The 23,680-nt window shown below is 35.3% G+C and overlaps 1 long non-coding RNA gene across 1 annotated transcript; it reads left to right on the top strand.

The window, feature by feature from the left end:
• Nucleotides 1-193: 193 nt before the first annotated feature.
• On the top strand, nt 194-23,234 carry LOC148758360 (uncharacterized). Its single transcript, XR_016020981.1, has 2 exons — nt 194-369; nt 23,014-23,234. It is a non-coding gene; the product is annotated as an uncharacterized LOC148758360 (long non-coding RNA).
• Nucleotides 23,235-23,680: the final 446 nt, after the last annotated feature.

Genomic DNA, 23,680 nt, shown 5'->3' with positions numbered 1-23,680 from the left:
TTAAGCTTTTCTTTTGTTCCTGTTCTCCTGCCAGTACTATCAGCTGGGCTGCTACATAGTTATTACTGACTTTCTACTTTTGCCCTTGAGACTTGGTATCAGTATGTTGCCCTTCAAATCTGATTCTGATCTCAGTAACCTGGCCAACTCCTATTTTTCTCTGAGACTAAAGTACTTTCCTAAGGCCGGGAGGCTGCCTATGAGCCCCAGCCTTGAAACCAAGGCACTGGGCTGACTTTGGATTTCTGGATGCTGCATTCTGGTCTATTTTCCTTCGTCTCCAGAGGCTAGCCAACAAAAGAATCTATATTGCAGGGCCTTGCTAGTGCTCAGAAATGATGTTTCCCAAATGCCTGTCTATCATCTGGGGTGAGTGAATGATCAAGTTTTCTATACTGAAAAGATATGTTAAGAAAACTATAGTGAAAAATCATTGCCTAATATATTTTGATTTTCAGTTATGTTCTTCCCAATCTTGAGTTTGAAATGCCCTTTTATTTGTCAAATAATACTAGCATTAAGTGTTTGATATTTATATAAGCCTTCAGTTGAAAAGGTCAGTTGATAATCATGTTTCCCTAAAGTTTTAGAATTTTACTAGATCATAAAATCCCAAAGTTGGGGATGAGGAGGACCGTTCTAGACAATTGCAGTTACTCCTCTGTAGACCTCCCAGACATTGATGGCTTATCTACTACCAGTTGTTGCCAATTACTCTGCTAATTGGCAAGATTTCACTTTGTCCTATAGCCAGAAGAATATGCTGTCCCCAAGGATGGCTGTTTAGTGAGGGGTTGTTTCGTCTATTTTACCAGTCTAGACATGGATGACTCTCGGACTCAAGTGACTTGCCTCAAATGACAGGGTTACAAGGTCAGTCGATACCAAAATGGAGGCTCAAATAAAAGCTAGCAATTCAGCAAGTGACTGCAAATCAGGGTGACTGAATCTATTCATCACTTCCACTTCTGTTACAGGAAATAGGCTTGATGAAATACAATAACTTAATCTACACAGAAACAACTTGCCCTATCCATCCATCAATCAAGAAATCACCTTCCTATGGCTTTTTTTCTGAACAACTCAATTTCCATATAGAAACTTTCAAAATTTGTCTGGACATCTCTTTGTGCTCTCCTTCCTATAAACTGTGGTTGCTCTCATTTAGTCAATTAAGAGTACAATATTAGGATTCCATTCATCAAGTATTAACAAGGGATGTATGTTCACACTTACATACATTTTTGCATTGTGCTCATTAGGCATTTTTATTAATTATTAGCATGATACATGTACTATTTAGATTTTATTGTTTCGTAGGCAACTGAAAACAATTTAAACTGGCTGCATTTTGGAACAATCTTTCTGCTACATTTTCCCACTTAGGCAAAAGCATTATATAACAAGCATCTTCTTAGATGCATATTATGCAACCGGGTCACTACTGAAGAACTGAAAATACCACAGAGATGAAAATAAGTTTTAGAGTAAAAAATGTTTTAGGATGTGCCAACACTTCCAATTCCCCGCGTACCTCAGCTTAATCATGATCAACTCTGTAGTGCAAGACTGAACGACGATTGCAGGAGTGTTGTTTATCTACTTGGAGAGGATTCATTACCTGCAACATTATTTGACATGAAAACAGATGTACCTCTGTCACTGCTTTGACCTCTCTAATAAGATGAACAACTAGGCAGATACATTTATTGATCAGAGCAAAACCCGTTCCACCGGAAACAGACAATAGATACACACCAGGGTAAATTAGGATTTAACATCTGTCCCAAGTCTATAGGCTATTAATCTGCAATCTAAAACAACGCAACTAGCTGGCAGCGCTACCTCTTATTATATGTACACAGATAAAAGGACTTCTTGTATTGCTCAGAAGGCGATATTTTATGATTATGGGTAATAGTATATGAACCTTATAAATCAAACATGCCAAACTTGGTCTGTATTCTAAGTGTGTTGAAAATTGAAAGTGTTAATCATTTTGCAATTAACTTGCCTTGCTTTTCTTAATAAAGGTAGGAAGTGTTGGTGAATATTAGCAGGAGCTTATTGAACAACAGATGCTCTTTCATTGTTATTGATACTTACAATGTTTATGTAACAGAACCTTACAAAGAGTGTTACATTAATAAAATGTTAAAATCAAGCTTGTATGTGATGAGGTACAAACAAAGCATTTCGAATGAGTGTTTTAAAGAAACACTTAAATGTGTATAAGTTAGCTAGGAGCAATTTTATAAACTTTGCCAGTTCTAAATTGTTTTCAAGTCCTGTATGGGTTCCGTTTTTCATGGTTCCTAAAGATTAAAAAAAATAAAGACAGAAAGAAAAAAATAATAGGGGCAGGGGCAACTAATAAACATTTAATGCAAGTTATATATGTGACTAGGTAAGGACCAGACATCATTCAGTAACTCCTTTGACCCAACTGAATTAATATAGGTATGTGTCTTGGAGAAGGAACAGTGGGAAAGCAGAACAGAATGATGGGATCTGGATATTTCCATATATTTCCATTTCCCCTGAAACACCCTTTCTGTCACCAAGTAGAAACAACTTCATGTTTTAAAGTTTATGTTGGGTGAATACACATACATACACACACACACACACACACACACACACACACACACACACCCCTGATTGGACTTTCTGCCCATTTAGTCAAACTCATAAAGGGGAAGAATAATGTGTGTTTACTGTGGCAAGTGGTTTATACCAAGGATTCATGAATCAACCAATAGATTTTTAAAAATGATCTAAAAAGAACAACTTTTGTGCCAACTCATATGCTATAAATATTAGACGTGCTATACTGAAATTGCCTTTTTCCCATAGAGATTTACTGACAAATGCAAACCCCTCAACATTCTAAATGTAGACTTTTTGCAATGATAAATGTCATTACCACTCCTCTATTATTTGATTTATTCTTTTGTCTATGGAGTTATGCTCTTTAACTAGATGTCCCAAAGAGAAGAAAGTTCACATGTTCTCTCTTGGAGAGGTCACTTTTTTTTTTTTCATACAATAGATATCAAAGTTGTTTAATTAAAAATCCCATTTAATAAAATTGATTATGAAGTTTTAAATGAAAATAAATCATAAATTATAAAGACTATGTTCTCAGATTCAAAAGGCCGTTCCTGAAATTTGGACACACTTTAGAATATTAAGAATAAGTTTTAGACAATTTCTCCATCAGTGTCCAATCATTTCACTTTCTTTTAATAGTCTGTCAATTTGAAAGTATAAAATCTATTACATAATTAGGACCACAAATGTAAAAACGGACTACATAAAGAGATGTCGTCTCTATGTGAGTCAAAATCACTTGTAGCACAGCCAATTTAGTCATGTCAGTTTTCTAACTATTGAACTTCTTCCTATGGTTGCTTTAACTACAGTGTTTATTAAAAACTTTAGTTGTAGAAGGAACTGAGTAAAAAAAAAGCTAAGATATTCTTGGTCTTTTTCTTTCAGACAAAGACATATTGCTCATGAAATATGGTATCTTGATGTTATCAGGATTACTAATCAGTACTTGTAGTAAATAAAATGTTATATACCACTTCAATGTAGAAAATGTTTTCATTTACATTTCTCATTTGATCTTCAAACTGATATTAATAGACTGATAACACAGGTAAATAGGTAAATAAAGGTATTATCATTGATAAACAAGTAGAGAAACTAAAACAGGCAATTTAAGAGACGTTTCCAAGGTCTCATTTTGAGCAGCAATACTGCAGACTCAACCACAGTCTTTTAATTCCAACACTAATGTCTTTTCCTAACATGTTAAGCTGCTAATACAATCAGTTCCCAAGTTTAGATTATCTGCTTTATGGCTTATTAAAGGGCATTTAGATACTGCTCTTGCTTCTGCCATATCATCATTTCAGTAGTATTCAACCACTTTTCAATTCAAGAAACATGAGATAATCCATGACATTTGTAATTATATTAAGAAAAGTGAAGTCAGAGAAAATTTTTAGGGTAGTATAGTATTACAAGTCCAGATTGTTGCCAGGAGACTACTATAAAGATGAAGTATCTGAAATGTATATATTTTCATAATTTTATGGAAACACCTAAATTATTTTTCTTTAAAAATTTCCCTTCCCCACCAGATGGCTTCCCCACAGATAGCTTTCTGAAAAAGCCATCTGTTTATTAAATTTTCTTTTGACTTTTCCTTTACCTCCACAAATAAACTTCTTAAACTTTATTTCACTACCTTCCTCACAGCAGGCTCATTAGTGACCAAATGCACTATATGGAAAGGCTAGCAGGGTTGTAGATATAGGCTGAAATTCAGGGAAAACTTCCCTCATAGATGGCATTTTATTGATAGCTACAGTCATACGCTTAATATATTCAATTTTACATTCTCAGTGCCTAATAGATTGTTTAGCTTACAGTAAACACTCAGTATTTTTCCACAATTAATGAGTGGATGATGATAACAGTCATAGAAAGGAAATTGACAACAGTCAGTCATATACCCACCATAGAAAATTCGAAGATTTGAAAAAATTACCCATAGTAATAGCAAAGAAAATTTGATTTTCAATCTTTTTCATCTTTTTTCCCTATGCATATAATATGCTCATGCTTTAATAGAGCATATGCCTAGATTTGTTTCCCAATAATTTTGCTTGACATTATAAGGAGCTATTCATATGGTCATGATATTCCTAAATATATATGTTTTTTATGCCTGCCTAAATGTTTCACTAAAAGGGTACGAGGGTTTACCTCAACATTTCTCTATTAGATGTTATTTAAGTTGCTTTATTTTTCAACTTTTAGAAATTAATACCTGTTTACATATATTGCTGTTTAAAGTGTTTGGATTATTTTTTAGCATAGATTCCCAAAAAAAGAATTTGGAGTAGAAGAATATAAGTAGTTTTTAAAAATGAAAGTTTTCTCAAAGTCTGGCTCAATTTAATTTTCATAAGAAGTGGTCACATCCACCAATTTCTCTGTGTCTTTGTTATTATTATCTTTATTATTTTAACCTGATGAAAGAATATGTTAAATTATTCAGGTAATTGACTTTTTCTATACTTTTGAGTTTTTTTTTATTGCTATTAAATGATCAATATTTTCTTTTATAATACAATTACTTTCATGAATTTATTCATCCATTCAACATTCATTGAATGTTTTTTGTTTGTTTGTTTGTTTGTCAAACACTGGTTAACACTAAGAATTTAAAGTCGAGAAGGAAGTCCGTACTTCTACACAGTTTGCAGTATACTGTGTATAGAAATGCCAAAGGGAGGCAAAAATAATTTCCTGGTGTTCATCTTTTTCCCTTTATAAATAAACTGTTATTAAGTAGTTTCCATTACGTGACAAATATAACCCAAGAACTTTCTTCCTGAGACACAGATAAAAAAGCAGATAAAGCAACTCTGTTAATGAGCTAAAATGATGAAATGAGCACAAAGGTGCTGAAATATAAAACATAGGAATTTACTGTATAATGTCAAATGAACCATTTAGAAAAACATGATCTCAATAGACTGATAACACAGGTAAATAGGTACATAAAGACATTTCTTATCATTGATAAAAAATGATAATTTGCATTGATGAAATGCAAAATGCCTACGTACAATTAAAAAATGCAAATGATTAATAATCTCTTCACTTTTAAAAAACTACCAGGTTTTCTTTTGTGACATGAGATTAAGATGACTTTTGTGTGTGCACAATTTTTTATCTTTCCAAAATGCTTCACTACTATCACATCTATTTAACATTACTACCATCAGTGTTTACTAATTTTATTCAAAGATCACTTTTAGGAGATTGTAATTTAAAAAGCTAGGATGGTTATATAACATACAGTAGTTAAGTCTATGGATTTATCTTGGATCTCACTGGAGCTAATACTTAACATTTGTATCATTGTTTATAATTTACAAAACACATTCAATACAATAATATCTTGGAATCTGCAGCAAGCCATGGGAGAGACAGATGATGAGTCAGTCCTCTTTTCAGGAAATGGAGAGATAGACAAAAGTCTCTAGCAAGACCTACAATCTCCAAGCAATGTTGATTGTAAACTTTCCAGTTGTCTTCAGCCTTTACTCCCTAAATTCCTTTGTGCCTCACAATTGCTATTCCCTTTTCAAGCAACACCTTTCCTACAACTGACTAATTAGAAAATGTCTACCAATTTCCAAGGTCCATATCTAATGTCTTTCCATAATTTTCCTTGTCTCAGTCTTCCTCCATGCTCTGGACAAACTGATTTCTTATTTCTGTTTCTTTTCATGGCATTTTGTAGTTGCCATTATGCCATCCACAAACGGTAATACTGCTGTTTATTTCCTATTTGTTTCCCTCTCCAAGAACTCAGCTCCTAGGACTACTCTACGCATGTTGAATGCTTAAGGGACATTTGGTGACTGTTGGCAGCAAGTGTGAATAACTGAGTAGAATTTACAAGTTTGGAGTATTAAAAATTAGGATAGAGGTGACAGTACATTTAGACATATTTGTACTATTTAGTGTGGCAATTCTGGGGAATTCAGGGAAATAACATAGAGAAGGATCAACAATAAGCTTACGGGAGTTCATTTGTTGGAAAAGTGCTAGGAACTTTCAGAAACTCTAACTCTGAAAAATATGTCTTACCTCAGCCTATATCTTACTAATATCAAAGATAACAAACTTTTATTATATGCACTTGTTCTACAGGAAAGAAATCTAAGAAAAAGACAGGTCCAAAATCCCTTATCAGAAATTCTGTGGGCCAGATATTTTGGAACTTACTGTGGCTCCGATATCTGAAAGGCAGAATATTAATGTTACTCAGTATTACCTAACTCCCCAGACGGGTCCTGCAGCAGCACTCCATGGTCAATTGCATTAGTATTTTTGCACCAAATCATATGACTATTCAAAATAAGCAATATAAATAAAATGAAACCACCTTTCTCATTTTATTCTGGTCATGTTTTGCAGGTGGATGAATTCATCCAAAACAAAATTCAGTTTCCAGAACACTTTTAAATTACATTACTATGGGTAAGGGATTGTAAACTTAAACTGTTTTTGACCTTATAATATAGTCCATTTATGTCAAAGTCGAAACAAACAGCAGTGTACCATAATTCTTGAATTTATATACATCAAACTTAATATTTTAAAATTTCTAACTATGCATTACATTGAATATATTCTTAGTTTCTAAAAATTAAATTTGGATGAGTAAATTTTGCATACATAAAAAATGTTACTTTTTGCAAGTGCTCATAGAACATTCACATATATTGATTCTATATTGGGTATAAGATGAGCATCAGTATATTATAAGACCTAGAATGTAGACAGATAACATTTCCAGATCACATTTCATATTAAACCAGAAATTACAAAAAGAAACTCTAAAAAATAATAAAATTTCTATCCTCTTAACATGAAAATAATTATTATTACAATAAAATTATCTCCATAACAATTCCTACGTGTCAAAGAGGAAATAACACATCGCAAATTTCTTAGAAAAAACGATATGAAGCTGTGAATACAAAATTATAAGATATAGTGATGCAATGAAAGCAGAGCTTGGGGGAAAAGATATAGACTAAAAGTCACTTAACTAATGAAGAAAATATTTGACAAATGAATTAAACCATCAAATCAAGAAAGAAAATTAAAATGCATAAAAATTAAAATTAAAATAAGCAAAAGATGAAATTAATAAAAATAAAAACTAGATAATCAAACCAACTATTAAATAATCCAAGAAATGTATTTTTTAATGAATAGCAAAATAAATGATTTGCACACTTATTTAAAAAGGACATAAATATATAAAGTAAACAGCAATATAGGAGATAAAGGGTACAGTGGGAATTAACTATGATTACTTTCCCAAGTCCTATAAAAATATATTGGAAAATATAAATGAAAGGATGATTTTCTAGTAAGTATTAATAAATAAAGCTGACTACAGAAGAGATAGAAATTAGGACCAATTTTTATAAAGGAAATTGCTAAAATAATCAAATAATTGCATTTCCTCTCAAAGTGCCAGATATGATAAATTCTATAAAATATTTAAGGAAAACAAAATTTATGAGACTGTTTAAACCATTCCAGAGCATAACAAGAAATAAACTTCCCAATTATTTAATGAAGACATATCTTTAATATAAAAATTTAAAAATAATAAAACTAAAGAATAATTTCACTTAATTAAAAAAATCTAAAGAAAATACAAAGAAAAAAATCATATACTATAACCAAATAAGGTTAATTGTAAAAATGAAAATATACTTCAGCATCAATAATTCAATTTCTAGTGAGGAGGGGAGAAGGTTCAAGATGGCAGATTAGGTAAACACTATGCCTGCTGCATCCCAGGATCACACCAAAATTACAAATGAATTATAGAGCAATCAACCTCAGGAATCAGCTAAAGACCAGCTGAACAGAACCCCAATAACTAAGGATATAAAAAAGAGGCCATGTTGAGATTGATAGGAGGGGCAAAATTGCGAGATGAGCTGACCCCAAAACCACAAATAGTGGCTGAACACTGGAAGGGACACCTTGGAGGTTCCCCTGGAGGAGGGAAGAGAGAGGCATCCCAGCCCCACACCAGGCTCCCCAGCCCAGGGGTCTTATGCTAGGAATGGGAGTTCCTACAACATCTGGTAGTAAAAATCAGCAAGGACTCTGTCTGCCCATCTTGGTGAGATGGAGGAGGCTAGAAACCCAAATGCCAATTTGAGAGCCCACACAAAGATTCACTCGCTTGCAAACATTTACCTGGTCTCTGTTATAGGAGCATCTACTTGACAGGTGCCAGACACATATGGAGAAAGACTGAGTTGTGTGTCTTTGGTAAGAGGGCTGGAGGGACAGCACCCATTATCCCTGCATGGAGCCCACCTTACGTGAGGCCTTCAGGAGGACACTACCTTTTCTATGTGGAACCCTCTCTCAACGCCCCAAATCTGAGATCCCATTGGTATGGTATTAGATTGGTGCAAAAGTAATTGCAGTTTAAAAGGTTAAAAATTGCAAAAATCGCAATTACTTTTGCACCAACCTAATAAAATCTGCATGTGTGTACCACCTTAGTGACTCTCTGAATCCCTGCCCTGCACAGCTAGCACTGTATCACCTGGAACCCTTTTGACTACTGAGCACCCGGCCCTGTCCCCCAAAGTCATGGAAGCCTTTTATAGCAGCATACAGCCCCAGGCAGCCCTGGTAGCTTTTGGTGATGGGCAGTGACCCAAAACTTGGGTTGCAGTCTCTCTTGGGCACCACTCGGGGGTTTACAAGACGTGAGGTGAGTAGTGGCTGGCTCTAGTGTTCTCAAGGCACTTTCCGAAGTGGTCACAGGCCAGGTGCTGGTGCAAGAATTGAATCTGCATTAACTTTGTAAAAACCACCAGCCGTGTCTCAAGACTCCCTGGGAGATCACCCCACGCAGCTGATGCTGCATTACCTAGGGCACTCTCAACACCCAGTCACTCAGCCTGGCCCACACATCTAAGGAGGCTCTCTCAATTGCTGAGCCTGTCAGGGAGCTAGCAGGTGCCAAGAGGCCTGGGGGGCCCTGGAACTTTTGGTACACTGCCTCAGGCCCAATACTAATGGCAGCCAGCCTCGGTTCACAGCGAGGCCACCCCCATACACATCCAGGTGCAGCACAGGCAGCAGCCAAGCACATATAGCTTTGTGGTTCCTACCAGGTAGCCATGGGCTGGTCATACGCAAGGCTGAAATTGGCCTGCATGTGAGCCCCTCACAAGCGGATCCAGACACAACACACCCAGAGGCTGGCTTCAGACCACAACAGAGCATACCACCTGGTTAGCCCCACAAGAGGAATTCCAAAGGGGAGTTCTCAACAGGCACAAGAGTCCATGAGGGCAAATCATCCTCTGAGGTGTCAGCCCCAACACAGCAGCTCATATGCTGCAGGCATAGCCAGTCAGCCTGGGAGTCAATCCTACCTGCTGACAACCCAAAAGTTAACAAGGCTCAACTACAACAGAAGAACACACACAAGGAACACTCCTGGAACACACACAGAGGTAATCAGGGAGACTGGACCACACTGGACACCTATTACATAAGGCCACAGGCCACCCAACAAAGACTGAGAGACATGGGAGATCTACCTAATGTGTAGAAGCAAACGCAGAGAGGCAGCCAGAATGAGGAAACAAAGAAACATGTCCCAAATATACAAAGGAGAAAACTCCAGAAATAGAACTAAATGAAATGGAGGCAACCAAACTGCAAGAGACACAATTTAAAACACTGTAAAAATGCTTAAAGAACTAATGAGAATTTCAACAATGAGATAGTAAGCATGAAGAAGGACATAAAACCATAAAAAAAGAATACTAACCAGAAATAAAGAATACAATAACTGAAATGAAGAATACACGAGAAGGAATCAACAGCAGATTAGGTGAAGCAGAGGATCACATAGCCAAGACATGGAAACAACTGAAATGCCCATCAATAGACAACTGGATAAAGAAATCATAGTACATTTATACAATGGAGTATTACTCTGCCATAAAAAGAATGAAATCTTACCATCTGCAACAACATGGATGAACCTATAGGATATTGTGCTAAGTGAAATAAGTCAGACTGAGAAAGGCAAATACCATATGATCTCAGTTATATGTGGAACCTAAAGAACAGAATAAATGAACAAACAAAACAGAAATAGACTCATAGAAAAAGAGAACAAACTGATGTTTGCTAAATAGGAGGATGGGTTGGCAGATGGGTGAGAAAAGTGAGAGGATTAGGAAGTGCAAATTGGTGGTCAGAAAATAGTCACAGTGATGTGAAATACAGTATGGGGAATATAGTCAGTAATGTAAAAACTATATATGGTATCGGATGGGTACTAGGCTTATTGGGGTGGATCACTTCATAAATTACATACATGCTTACCACTGCATTGTACATCTGAAACTAATATAAAATAATATTGAATGTCAACTATAATTAATCTGTATCTATATCTATAGATAGATACACACATATACATGTATATTATCACAGGATGTAAAGTACAGCATAGGGAATATATAGTCAATGGTATTGTAATAGCTATGCACGATGTCAGAGGGGTAGTAGATTGGGGAGGTTATCACTTTGTGAGGGGTGTAAATGTCTAACATTATGTTGTTTTGTACACATGAAACTAATAAAAGCTAATTCAGCTTGTGAGTAGACCAAAAGAGAAAAATCATAGAATCTTCTCCACTGATACGTACGTACATTTGCTAACATTCAGCATACACTTTTAATGTGCATTCTTCATAATATAAAGATATATAAGTAATTTTTTAATATGTCATGACAAATGTTTCATAATGAATATTAGGAAAAATTCCCTTAAAATTCGCAACAAAAGAACATCTAATATGACCTTATTTAATATTTTGAGGGCTATACTTGCAGATTCAGAAAATATGAAATAATTAAAATTAGAAAAGAAGATTTCCACTTCTGACCAAGATAAAGTAATAAAGACAAAATTGACCCTGAAGTCCTATGGAAGACATACCATAAGATTATCCCTAATAAGTCGTATCCTTGTATATTTTTCTTCTTTTGAGTACAGGGTGGACCTGCGATCTGCTTCTAGCCAAAAGAATACGACAAAGGTAAAGGGATTTTGCAGACATAGTTAAAATCCCCAATCAAATGATCCTGAATTAATAAAAAAAAGAGATTGTTCTGACTGTGCCTGACTTTAAAAAGCTGGCCTAAATGTAGTTAGCTGCCATGTTATAAGAGTGCAAGGAACTGCTCTTGGCCTCTAGGAGCTAAGAGCAGCCCCTGGGTGAGAATTGGCAAGAAAATGGATGCTTTAGACCTACAGCTCCAAGATTAATTTTTCCATCAAACACTGAAGCCTGTAAGACGACTCTGAAGTCCAGAAAAGAATTCACTCTTGCCAACACCTTGATTTCAAACTTGTGAGACCCTAACAGAAGACTCAATTATGCCACACCTGGACTCTGGACCCCAGGAAACTGTAAAATAATAAATGTGTGTATTGTTTTATGCTGCTTAGTTTGTGGCAATTTACTACACAGCAATAGAAAATAACATGTACTTCATATAACTGGAAAAACAGACAAAATATATAGAAGTACAGTTTTCAGACCCCAAATAAGAGGCAGTACTCAGGAATGTGATTCCTACAATAAGGGGAATGATGATTTGACTAGCTTTCTGCTTGGAGTCAACGGTCAGGTTGCAGTGCAGGGAGGAAGAAGCTAAACAGATGCCTGTGGTCTCACTGGCATAACTAGGCAGAGATCAGAGTTCAGGGAGGTCAATACAGTTACATTTTATGGCTTACAGTACTAGGGGAAATGACAGCATGGAGAGAGAGAGACAGAGCTCTGGAGATTTGCAGAGGGGACCTTTTAAGTCACACAGACCTAGGAATAGTTTGTGCTCGACAGTGCAAAGATATTGTAATACATGTGCATCAGGTAAAATCCTCAGCAGGGCATCACCCTTATAGTGGGGCCAAGTTAACCCTCCATGGTTACTTTGTACCTGCCCTGACAATGCTTTTAGAGGGACCCTCAAAAGGTTTTTACTGATTTTTCTTAACTACTTGCCAAAACAAAACTCAAAACAATTTTAAAGACTACGACAAAACCCAGCAATCAAAGTAAAAAACACAATCTGTGGCATCCAATACAAAATTACCAGATAGGCAAAGAAGCAAGAAAATATATTTTATAATTAGGAGAAAATTTAGTAATAAGAATCACCCATGAAATGACAGAGATGGTAGATACGGCACACAGACAGGAAGGTATTAAAACAGCTATTGGACATACGCTCTATATGTTCAAGAAAATAGAGGAAGACATGAGCATGATGAGAAAAATAGAAGATATTTCCAAAGACACAAATGTAATTTCTGGAGATAAAAACACTACATTTGAAATGAAAAATACACTGACTTAGACACTGCAGTCATAAAATAAAAATAAAGTCAGTGAAGTTGAAGAAATAGAAACCATCGGAGTTTCTATTTCTAGTGTGGCTCCTGGTGAAAAACCTACGTGTGATTATTCAGGCCTGACCATAGGTCATTACAAAGCTTTTCCTGACAGGCCTCACGGGGCAAGCTGCCTTCCCCACACCAGACTTGGTGCACAGCCAGTGCCTTACAGTCTTTGGACGGAGTCAGGATTAAGGACTCGGGCCCCACTGGCCCGCCACCCTCTTTGTATGCTTGTATTCCTAGCCCTGGTACCTTCATTCCTAGGTTTCTTTATCTGCGGCCTTGAGCAGGGCCTTCTTCAAGTACCTCTGCTAAGGCCTCCTTATGGGGGACATGCGGGGTGGGCAGAGGCAAACCTTAAAGACATTTTCCCACATTCTGATATTTCCACTCTAGCCCTTCCCTCTCACCCTTTCTGTGACTCCAGTGTCCACAAAACTTCCAGAGCCTTTTGTTCTGGGCTCCTGTAACAGTGGAGAAGACTCCATCGCCTCTGCACTCATTATCCTGACGCCCTACTGGATGTGTCCATGGAGGATAATGGAACCAGGGAAGTAGGTACTTTCTCCAATTTTAGCCTCTTGCTTATGCTATCACTGTAAGTAATTAAAGGTTTAACTCATTTATTCGGGGCTGGTTGATTTAATCAGCCACCCTAACATATGGTAGCTTAGCTGTCTCTTCCCTAGCACAGCTGAGCTCCTGACCACACAGAAAGAAAACAGACTGAAAAATACTGAAGAACATCCATGACCTATGAATAAATATCAATCAATTTACCACCATGCAATTGGATACCCAGAAAAAGGGGGAGGAGGCTATAAGCAGAAAAAAATAATTGAAAAATAATAGTCAAAATTGTCTAATTTTGAAGAAAATCATACACAACCCAAGAAGTTTATTGAATCCAAAGAATAAAAAAGAGTTGTTAGGGAAAGTCTAAATTATCATCATTTGGAAATAATGATTGTGTACTTAAAAATTTCATAAAAATGTATTATAACAACAACATAACTTAGTAGCATCACAGGTTACAAAATTAGCTAATCAAAATTTTTTAAAAATTTAGAAAATATATTTGGAAAATATTTACAGTAGTAAGAAAAGCAAAATTTTTAGAAATAAGATTTACAAGATCTGTGCAAAATATAACTTTTGAAAATGCAAATATAATTATTATTTATTCTAAATATATATTTATTCTATAGAATGCTACTGAACAGAATATCTCAATTATAAAATGATGCCAAGTTTCTCTAGATTAATACTTAAATTTCCTTTAACCCTAATAAAATAACAAAAATTTAAGTTGATGAAGGAAGATTAAACTTCATATAAAAATATGGAACACGTGTTCTATGGAGGAAAAAATAAAAGGAAAGACTAACTCTATTACTGCAGAAAGCCACCAGAATTAAAAAGAAACAAAAAGCAATTGAGGCATGAATATACAGACAGAAGTGAGAACTTCAAAATTAAACAATTAGTCACAGACATAAATAATTAGTATCTGATAGTTTCTGATCAATGGGGGAAATATTGATTAATCAATAAATGGTCTTAAGGCAGTGTAATAACTCTTTCTGGGAAATGGCTATAAAACAAGCTGGATTTCTTCCATATTCACTTAACGATGAAAATTCCAGAAGAATCAAAGATTTACATTTCTTAAAAAAGTTTTAAACTACCTTTAAAAGATTAATTTAAATAAATAATTGTTAGTACAAAGGTCTAAGCATGACTCCAGATCTTAAATTACTAAAATATTAATAAATTTGACCACTTAAAAATTTTAATGTCACTATAAAAGGTGTATTATAAACAAATAACAAGCCTATTATGTTTTTCAAAAAGCACATATTTCACAAAAAGCAAGGCAGAGTTTTATAATATATTAAAAAGCACATAAAATCAGTAAAAGTACCAACAAACAATGGAAAATAAAGTACATTAACAGGCAGTTCACTGCAAATGCATGTGAAATGCTCAACCTCACTCTTAATGAAACTGTAAATCAAAACAACAATGTGGAGTTATTTTTGCCCTACACGATTGACAAAGGTAATGTTTGAAAGTAATGTTTGAAAACTTCAGTGCTGTTTGGATTGTGCAATTTTCACATTCTTTGTTAGAAAGGAACATTGGTCAACTCTTTGGAAGGAAATTTCATAATAATTATCAATAAAAATGCACCCATCCTTTGATACGACTCAATTTAAGAAAGTTATTTAAAAAATATTCTCAGTTATGTTATGATAAATTTATAAGAATATCTCTTACTGCATTTTTATATTAGTGAAAGACTGGAATGTAACAATACAAGGTAACACTGTACAGCTGATGAAAATAATAAGACAGATATGAAATCATTTCCAAGATACATTTTTAAAATAAAAAACTTTAAAAATAAGATAAGGGCAGAAAAAGGTGTATACCATGTATTAACACTATAGAGGGTGTGTGTGTATATCCATAGTCATATGTAAACTGGTATATATATATAGACTATGTCTGGGGTCACTATAGTAGCGTCTGGTCAGAGAAATTAGGAGCCTAGTAACAGAAGGACAAATACATCACTATACAGCTTAAATTAAAAACAAAACAAAACAAAAAAAACTCTGCAAATTGAGAAGTTTTAGCTTAACAAAACTATTCAACATTAGCTAGCACAAGCGAAATTTTTTCTTAAACAAAATAGATTTTCACATTTCAGGCATTTCAGGCTAAGAATCATTCTTGCAAAACAGGCTATTTTCAAAGTACAGAATTTTGATTTTCAAAAATTGAATAACTATTTTTAAATATTAATTATTGGTAAATCCATTGCATATGCAATTTATAATCTTGCTGAAGTTTTATTTTGAATCAATTAACTTACTATAGAGCCTAGCCATTTGCACAGCATTTACAATTTTAATTTTGATGTGTCCATCTCTAATTCATTTAGTTTACCTAGTAATCCTAATAATATAATAAGAATTATATATAATACTGTGTTTGTGTATGTGTAGACCACTGTCAGTAATAGAAAGTGAGAAATCTATGAAGCTGCAAGTGGGCACTCTGACTTGTAAAAATCAAGGAGAGGAATTTCCTTAGATTATGTCCTGTACAGACTTTGTTAAATCTATGCAAGGAAAGAAAAAAGTACATATGATAAAACAAAACTACCTGTTTGTTTTTCTCTGAGTGCATATAATGCCTTGGCTAAGAATTTTTTAAGTCCTTATACTATTCATGTTATTGTATAAGCATAAATTTGGAGAACTCAAAAAGGTCTCTAATATATCCTTAAAATAGTTAATTTATTTGTCCATCCTGCATCAGGCACTGTTGTATTCTTCAGTTCTCTGAAGTTACCAAGACAAAACCTGTTGGTGTCTCTGGCTGCCTATAGAGTGAATGCTTATGAGGGAAGCACAGTGCTTTTCATTACAAAGTTTCAGTGTTACTTGATGAAATCAATGGAATATCTTCCTGGAATAAATTATCTACAAGTCCAGATGTTTGATAGCATGACACTTTGCAGTAAGAATGGCTAAAAGCATATAGGGAATAAAAGACTTGCTATCTTAAGGCACTATTTCATATATACCGATTTAGCAAGATCAAATTTCAAATGATAATCTCCCAATGCTGGTGGCTGCAATTACAGCACAGTGAGCATGGTGTATACCAACCATTGTTATGGCACTGAGACCACTTTAGCCTTTCCAATGCATAAAACATAGCTGGGCAGATTAAAATTTGTTGCTCTTTCAAAATAACATGCTTGAGTATATATATATATATGGAGAGAGAGAGAGAGAGAGAGAGAGAGAGAGAGAGAGAGAGAGAGAGAGAGAGAGAGTAAAGATAAAAACAAAACATGTATATGAATAAATGTGACCATTGCAGCATTACTTACACTATTGTTTTAAGTTTTAAATAATCTAAGGAGGTGGCTCTATAACTGTGGTTCCTCAATATAATGCAACATTATGCAGCCATCTAAACATGAAAATATTTATTATGAGATATTAAAGACGCAAAAGCATACACATTCAGAACTCGTTTAAAAAATTAGGCATTTCTGGGACTGAAACTTGTACCCTTCTTTGCTTACAGAGCTTACCTCATTTGATAAACACAATTTCTTGAAAGAGTTGGTATATTAATCAAAATTTGCTATAAAAATGTCTTACAAAATAGACACAGATTAGGCAGATTATTTTGTCTCCAGTTTACTGTTGTAATCTAATGCTTCGGGAGGTACTGCTTAAGATCCACCCTGGGAAGCAAATACACTCCATTTTTTTCCCATGTGTGAACAGGTTAGGACTAGATGGCTATGAAGACTGGTGATGACATAAGAATACTATCTTTGCCTTAATGCCAGTTTAAATGGGCCAAGTGGCCAAAGTAGTCTATAGTTGTCAGTTGAGGTAATCTCATTACTGAATGTGCAAATCTAAATTTCTATTCAGATACATTAGGACCCATGTATATGCTTTACTAAATAATTGCTTTTTCACAAGGAATCCCCATAGGTATTCCTTAAAAAGAAAACTAATGTATTTAATATTAATTCATTGGGAAAACTTGGTTTAAATAATCTCTAAAATGAAACTTTGTTGGTTATGTTTAGATATACCTGTGCCAGAAAGTAGTTTTTGAGTTGATCGGTCATTTTTCTGTTCAAGCTTAGCAAGTTTATTAGTAATTTATCCTTAATATTGTGTTTGTCCTCAGGAGCAAATAATGACAAGAATTCTATGACATTCCTTAAACAGGTATCCTCAGTGCTGAATTTGTGATTTACATTTTAGTCTTCATTCTCTGACCTTCCTTAAGTATTACTAGTTCTTGAAAAGAAAGATTCTCCATTTCTGGTGGACCAACCTTTCATAAAAACCTATGTTAGGGAAAAATGTGTGAACAACCTAATGGTCTGGACTTAGATCAACTTCAACACATCTAAAAGCTTCTGTTTCACCATCCTCCTTCACCAGAGCAGGGCTGCCAGGGCTGCCACAGACTCTTACATGAATGAAACAATGGAGAAATCCAGATTGAAGTTTTCAGCTGAAAAATACATGACTTAGTCTCTTAGCAGCTTAGTTACAGAGGCACAGATGCCTCCTTGAAAGCTTAACAGAGGGTAGGAAACTTTATTTTAAAGCTTCATCTGTGCAGGAAAGAAAATGAAAGCATACCTCTTTAGTTTATTAAGTTTGTTTATTAAACTAAGCAGAGTGACAAAGGGCTGAGTTAGAAATCCTAATAAAAGTTTGTATTTTATTTTACCTATTACTTTTTGGTAATTTATTAAATGAAAGGCACATAGGATCATAGATTTAGAAAAGATGGTTTCCATTTAATTTTTTAGGTCTAAATTATCTATGTGATATATAATATTTTACTACTTTTGTTCTAATTGAATAAATTGAATTTGTCTTGTCATTTAATTACACCTAACAATATATATTTCAATGACTGAACTATAGTCAAAAGGCATGAATGTTTTACTGCCCATCTAAAAACTAATTATTAAATGTCTCCTAAGTAAAATGCATGGTTATTTGTTTTGAAGAAAAATGGAATGAAGTTTATCCCTAATGAATGATTATGAAATTTAATTTTCAGTGTAAACATTCAATATCAACATCTACTCATATCAACTCTTCTACTGAGTTTGGAGTTTTAGGATTGACGTATATGGAATAAGTGATTGGAAGTGGAGGAGGACATCTGCCCGGCCAGACGACACATCAGCTAAACTAATTTAGCTGATAAATAGAATAAAATAAATAAATAAATAGAACGAAAGCTGTCCCAAATGGATCATCTCACCTTTTAACCAGATATGAGATCTCTAGATGTAATACCTTATAGGCTGGCATATTTATTCCATATATTTTATTGAGCATCTACTTTATGGCGGACATTGAATAAGATATATCAAGATACAAAAAGCTATAATGATTTTAAAGCCTACATTGCTTTCTCTAAAAAGCGTACAGTCTAGTGACCCTAGGAAGATCTGCCAATTAATCATGAAAGTACAGTGTTATTTTCAGTGCAATAAAAGCAGGTACAATTTGCCATAGCATTATAGTCAATAGTTACTAATTGCTTCAGGTAAGTTAGGAAATATCCTCCCCCCATGAAATTTGTTTTTGGATAATGAATAGAGATGTTTTATGTGAACTTAGAAGGAGAATGGCATTTCATACATAGGACACAGTTTATGCAAAAGCAGAGACAGGAAGGGCTGCGGCTTGAGTGTAGAGTCCCTCTGCAAATATGGCAAGAGGTGAGGCTCTTGCCACACAGGTTTGGCTTAAATGGTCTTATAAACCATTTTAAAGAAATTTAGTTCTCCTAGGAGAATTTGTAGTTTGGAGAATGACATAATCAGATTTTCCTTTTGAAATGTGGAAGGTACGATAATAGAACTAAAATGTGCAAAGAGTTCATACTGTCAGGATTCCAACAGATGGCGCACTCAACCTAGGATAAACCAAAGATGGTATACGCAGGGATTAATTCCCGAGGGATGGACACAGAATGTGTGTGTGGGGGGGGGGGAGTGGGGGGGAAGGTTATAGGAACCTGGACAGAGTGAGACATGCAAAGTGGGTGGCTTCTAAAGGAGCAGTGACCTTCTGTCAAAATACAGCCATCCTTAAAAACCTCATGGGAGGGAACCAGGAAATTAAATTCCACAACCTCACTCTCTTCCCTTATCCCAATCTCTTGCTAAGGCTCTCCATTGGCCAAACCGAATCTGAAACCAGGGTGCAGAGCCTCCCAGGGCACCGTGCCAGGTGGAGAAGGCAAGAGAGTGGATCTTGAAAGACAAACCAATGATATACAATATTGTAGTGATTATAATTTAACAACAAAAACAAGGGTCTTGGGGATAAAGAGAAGAGTAGGATTTTAAAAAATATGTAAAAAGCATAATAACTACAGCATGGCCTGATTGTACCAAATGAGTGGTAATACTCAAATATGACTCCAAGATTTCTAGTTTCGGTAACTGAGGAATCACAAGTAATAGTGTTGGTGATATATTTCCACCCATCTGGCGACCTCTGCTAATCTGGACCATTTTACTCCTAATTCTGGATTGCTCTCTCATCTCCATATGCAGGCTCATTCTCTTAAAGCTCATACTACTCACCCAATGATAACTCTTCTTGTCCTATAATCTGGTAACCCTAACGACTTCCCCATCATTCCCATGGGTTACTGAACACTGGGTTCCAGCTCGTACTGCTCATCTCCACCCACTCCTAGATGATTACAAAATTCATGTGGATTAGACTCATTAAAAAATAAATATAATTTTCGCTATTCTATCTCTGGATGACACCTGAATATTGACATCACCCTGTCCTTCCATACGTTAGAAACATTTTCTTTCTTAATAACATCTAAGAAATATTGCCCATCAGTGCTAACTCTGACAAACTCTTATTCTTCCAACCCTCTCCTTTTATAAGTCTTATGTATATTGTCTAGTTATATTGATTAAATTATGTACAAGATACACTGGTGGCTCAGAGGAAAGAGGATTTATTTTGCCTTTCAAGACTAGGCTTCACAAAGAATGTGACTATAACACAACTTGAATAATGGGAGATTAGAAGTTTAATACTTTTACAAAAGGCAGAAGGGAATTCTAAGTAGAGAGAATATTAGGCTCAACCATATGAAGTTATAAAATACCATGCACGTTAAAAATTGCAAGTACTTCATTGCTAGATAGGATGATAAACTAAGGGATGGCAGAATCCTCAGGTAGAAAGAGTGAGGGAAATTTCTAGTAGGCAAATATTATTTCTATTTATTATAAGGGCTACTAGGATGGTACATATGGAAAATAATTGTCACTATAAATCGATCCATTGAGTAATAGATGTTTCATAAGATCTATAATATCCATTCATTACTATATATATATAGGCCTATATAATAGTCATATATATGAACATGACCTTATCTATTGTATTAGTCAGCTTGGGCTGCCATAACAAAATACCATAGGCTGGGTGGTTTAAAAAGAAATTTATTTTTTCACAGTTCTGGAGACTGGCAAGTTCAAGATCAAAGTTCTGGTAGGGTTGGATTCCTGGTGAGAACTTTCTTTCCTGGCTTGCAGATAGCTGCTTTCTCCTCACATGGCCTTTCTTTTGACAGTTCGCAGAGAGTGTGAGCTCTCTGGTATCTCTTCTTATATGGACACTAATTCTATTGGATCAAGGTCCCACCCTTACAAATCCAATTTATCCTTATTTTCTTACTACAAATACAGCCACACTGGAGGTTAGGGCTTCAACATATAGATTTTTGGGGGTATGCAAATATTCAGCCTATAACATCTATCTACTTCTAAAATAATCAGCTACTTAATTGGATATATCAGCCAATTTGTGAAATGCTAAACCTTACTCTGTTTTTAGGTTCGATACTAAATACAAGTATGCTTTTTATTGTTTATGATCAAAGTATATAGAGTTGATTTTTAAATTTCTTGTGTTCCTCTTTGCATAGTCAGTTGAGTTCTGACTGTTTTGATGCTTTCTTTTAGTCAAAAATTTATCTTAGCAGATGTCCATGACAGATTGTGTAAAATGAGACGACTGATAGGTGGATGCTATTGAACAGAGGAGTGCTGCTTTCCTAGAGAATTTGCCAGGCCAGTACAGTAGCTAAATAAGCGTATTATGACTAGTTTAAACCTCAACAGTGCTGAACAACCCTAACAGCCTTAGAATTTACAGCATATGGTCTTACAAATAACTCAAGTTCCATAAAATGCCAGAATAGTTTTCATCTGTTTGTGTCAGACTCTTCATTTAACTCCAATCAGATGGATAGTATCACTATTGCATTATTTCCTTTATCTCACAAATTTAACTAGGGAATGGCTGTGTGCCATTCATCTTGTGTTTATTTTTTATTATAAATTCACAAAATTTACTTGAAATGAATGAAAAAGTCTGTGCTGTTTACTAGATTTTCTGTTCAGTCTGTCTTTCAAACCAAGCACAGCGTTTTAATGTCAAATGCAGAATTCTGACTGGAGCTCAGCGAAGCTTCATTGTCAGCTCCCTAGTTGATCCAGATGGAGCCAGTTTCACCCAATGTGTCATTTTTATATTAAATGAACAATTTCACTATTGAGTGCCAAAGGAAAATAAATTTGTTTTTATGCCTTTGTGAATGAACTCAGCTTCTCTTTGAAGCATTAGGAACATTTTTTTTGGAGAAAAATTCAGGGTGTTTCAGGATCGAGATATTTACATTTGGAGAATATCTATGCAAATGCAACCCTGTAGCATGTTTTTCATACACTTCATGTGCTTTTATAATTTTTCCTATTTTTGTCTATCTAGTACATTAACTTCCCTGAAATTGTCCATCAACAATTTTTCCTTCAGTTAAATTAGAATAACTAAGGACAATTTCTCCTTCCTCTAGGACATAAATCTTTTGTGTTAACATATTCTCTCCCCTGGTGCTCCTTGGCAAAGGAAAGGCAAAGATCCTGGAGTTCAGGAGAGTGGGTTGGTGATTAATGATCATACAGGAAGTACTTCTAATTGCTGCTAATGAGGGCTTCATGCCTCTTCCTGAGCACCTTAATCATGGTGCTGTTATTTAATCTTTACTCTTGTCTCCACCATTAAACAAAGCTCCTCCGGGCAGGAGTATGTCTTATGTAGCTTTACCTTTCTAGGACCTCGGACCTTGATTAGTACATAGTGGACAGCAAAAATGTTTAATTTCAAGAAGTATTTGGGAGCACAGAAGGGCACCTTCCAAGGCAAACAGAACTTGTTTTGAGGAATGATTTTATTACTGAAAACCTGGGTGATCCTATGCAAATGTGGTCAACATCTGTTGTTTTCATTCCTATCATCACTCCTCTTCTCTTCTTGCTGTTGCAGAACCCTGAGTTTTGGGCCCTCCTTCTGAGACAAGAGGATGTGGATCCTGTGGTCTAGCCTCATCCCCAGTTGGAAAGATGGTCACGTGATCCAGGCTAAATAACCTGTACTTGGCTCAAAAACAGACAAAGCATCCAAGTCAGGCTTTTGCTGATATGCCCTGAGCTTGTGAAACTGTGGGGGAGAGAGAGCCTCTTGTCAAATGCAAACTAAATAATTTAGTAACGGGTTTGATGTGCCTTATTAAGAAAAAATAATCCATGAGTTGGGGGAGTACTGTGCCTCACAAGCAGTGAAACTGTTCCCAAGGGATTTGGGGCAAGGGGAATTCTACAGAGCATTAGAGAAGAAACAGGGCTGGGATTTCTTTATCAGGCTAGTAGGTCCTGTTTTCTTGGGTAAGGTAAGCTAGCTGAGTAGGAAGATTGATACTGGTGTGTGTGTGTGTTTACTCCCTCACAAATGCAGGTGACTTAGGTTTGGAATTGTGTTGTGGTGTGGCTGCCATTTTGTGGGTCCTGATATAGGAATTGACTTTATCCCTCTGTTCAGCTGGGAGTTAGCAAAAGGAGTGGGGTAAAGCCAAGGGATGTGGCTGTCCTCCCAGAAGAAATGATACAGAAAGAACACATGTCCTAATACAATCATTTGAACCCCATGAATACAG

Source organism: Rhinolophus sinicus, chromosome 4 (assembly GCF_057876585.1).
Source record: "Rhinolophus sinicus isolate RSI-liver-muscle chromosome 4, RSI-T2T, whole genome shotgun sequence".
NCBI classification, from domain to species: Eukaryota; Metazoa; Chordata; class Mammalia; order Chiroptera; family Rhinolophidae; genus Rhinolophus; species Rhinolophus sinicus.
The sequence above is the reverse complement of the archived record's forward strand: the minus strand, read 5'-3'. Positions and strand labels throughout refer to the sequence as shown.